The sequence below is a fragment of the Cornus florida genome, unplaced genomic scaffold (genome assembly GCF_030987335.1).
Source record: "Cornus florida cultivar Cherokee Brave unplaced genomic scaffold, ASM3098733v1 CherokeeBrave_3.0.0_Hap2_scaffold_2, whole genome shotgun sequence".
Lineage (NCBI taxonomy): Eukaryota > Viridiplantae > Streptophyta > Magnoliopsida > Cornales > Cornaceae > Cornus > Cornus florida.
The window spans coordinates 192501-195000 of NW_026775693.1; positions in this window are offsets into that span (position 1 = coordinate 192501).

Sequence of the window (2500 nt, forward strand, 5' to 3'; positions counted from 1 at the left end):
AGTAGATATTGCATGCGAGCGAGGAGTCGTAATGGGCAAAATTGACTCGGGGGACCTCCAAATCGAATTCCGTTTCGAGCAAAACACTTCTTAGGCTTCAAGGAAGCTCCCATAAAATTTCCAAACCCAAACTCCAAACTTCATTTTTTAGCCTACAATGCCCACGTGCACGCCGGTGTGCACGCAGGGGTGCTTGAGCATGCGGGAGAGGAGCCATAATGGGCAACATTGACTCGGGGGACCTCCAAATCGAAATCCGTCTCGAGCAAAACACTTCTTAAGCTTCTAGGAAGCTCCCATAAAACTTCCAAACCCAAACTCCAAACTTTATTTTTTAGCATACAATGCCCACGTGCACGCCGGGGTGCTTGAGCGTGCGGGCGAGGAGCCATAATGGGCAACATTGACTCGGGGGACCTCCAAATCGAAATCCGTCTCGAGCAAAACACTTCTTAAGCTTCTAGAAAGCTCCCATAAAACTTCCAAACCCAAACTCCAAACTTTATTTTTTAGCATACAATGCCCACGTGCACGCAGGGGTGCTTGAGCATGCGGGAGAGGAGCCATAATGGGCAACATTGGCTCGGGGGACCTCCAAATCGAAATCCGTCTCGAGCAAAACACTTCTTAAGCTTCTAGGAAGCTCCCATAAAACTTCCAAACCCAAACTCCAAACTTTATTTTTTAGCATACAATGCCCACGTGCACGCCGGGGTGCTTGAGCGTGCGGGCGAGGAGCCGTAATGGGCAAAATTAACACGGGGGACCTTCAAATCGAAATCCGTCTCGAGCAAAGCACTTCTTAGGCTTCTAGGAAGCTCCCATCAAATTTACAAACCCAAACTCCAAACTTCATTTTTTAGCACACAATGCCCACGTGCACGCGGGGGTGCTTAAGCGTGCGGGCGAGGAGTCATAATGGGCAAAATTAACTCGGGGGACCTCCAAATCGAAATCCGTCTCGAGCAAAGCACTTCTTAGGCTTCTAGGAAGCTCCCATAAAATTTCCAAACCCAAACTCCAAACTTCATTTTTTAGCATACAATGCCCCCGTGCACGCGGGGGTGCTTGAGCGTGCGGGGGAGGAGTCATAATGGGCAAAACTAACTCGGGGGACCTCCAAATCGAAATCCGTCTCGAGCAAAACACTTCTTAGGCTTCTAGGAAGCTCCCATAAAATTTCCGAACCCAAACTCCAAACTTCATTTTTTAGCATACGATGCCCACGTGCACGCCGGGGTGCTTGAGCGTGCGGGCGAGGAGTCATAATGGGCAAAAACTAACGCGTGGGATCTCCAAATCAAAATCCGTCTCGAGCAAAGCATTTCTTAGTCTTCTAGGAAGCTCCCATAAAATTTCCGAACCCAAACTCCAAACTTCATTTTTTAGCATACGATGCCCACGTGCACGCCGGGGTGCACGAGCGTGCGGGCGAGGAGTCGTAATGGGCAAAATTAACTCGGGGGACCTCCAAATCGAAATCCGTCTCGAGCAAAGCATTTCTTAGGCTTCTAGGAAGTTCCCGTAAAATTTTCAAACCCAAACTCCAAACTTCATTTTTTAGCATACGATGCCCACGTGCGCGCCGGTGTGCACGTCGGGGTGCTTGAGCGTGCGCGCGAGGAGCCGTAATTGGCAAAATTAACACGGCGGAAATATAAATCGAAATCCGTCTCGAGCAAAGCATTTCTTAGGCTTCTAGGAAGCTCCCATAAGATTTCTGAACCCAAACTCCAAACTTCATTTTTTAGCATACGATGCCCACGTGCACGCCGGTGTGCACGAGCATGCGGGCGAGGAGTCATAAAGGGCAAACTTAACTCGGGGGACCTCCAAATCGAAATCCGTCTCGAGCAAAGCATTTCTTAGGCTTCTAGGAAGCTCCCATAAAATTTTCAAACCCAAACTCCAAACTTCAATTTTAGCATACCATGCCCACGTGCACGTCGGGGTGCACGAGCGTGCGGGCGAGGAGTCATAATGGGTAAAATTAACCCGGGGGACCTCCAAATCGAAATCCGTCTCGAGCAAAGCACTTCTTAGTCTTCTAGGAAGCTCCCATAAAATTTCCGAACCCAAACTCCAAACTTCATTTTTTAGCATACGATGCCCACGTGCACGTCGGGGTGCACGAGCGTGCGGGCGAGGAGTCGTAATGGGCAAAATTAACTCGGGGGACCTCCAAATCGAAATCCGTCTCGAGCAAAGCATTTCTTAGGCTTCTAGGAAGTTCCCGTAAAATTTTCAAACCCAAACTCCAAACTTCATTTTTTAGCATACGATGCCCACGTGCGCGCCGGTGTGCACGTCGGGGTGCTTGAGCGTGCGCGCGAGGAGCCGTAATTGGCAAAATTAACACGGCGGAAATCTAAATCGAAATCCGTCTCGAGCAAAGCATTTCTTAGGCTTCTAGGAAGCTCCCATAAGATTTCTGAACCCAAACTCCAAACTTCATTTTTTAGCATACGATGCCCACGTGCACGCCGGTGTGCACGAGCAT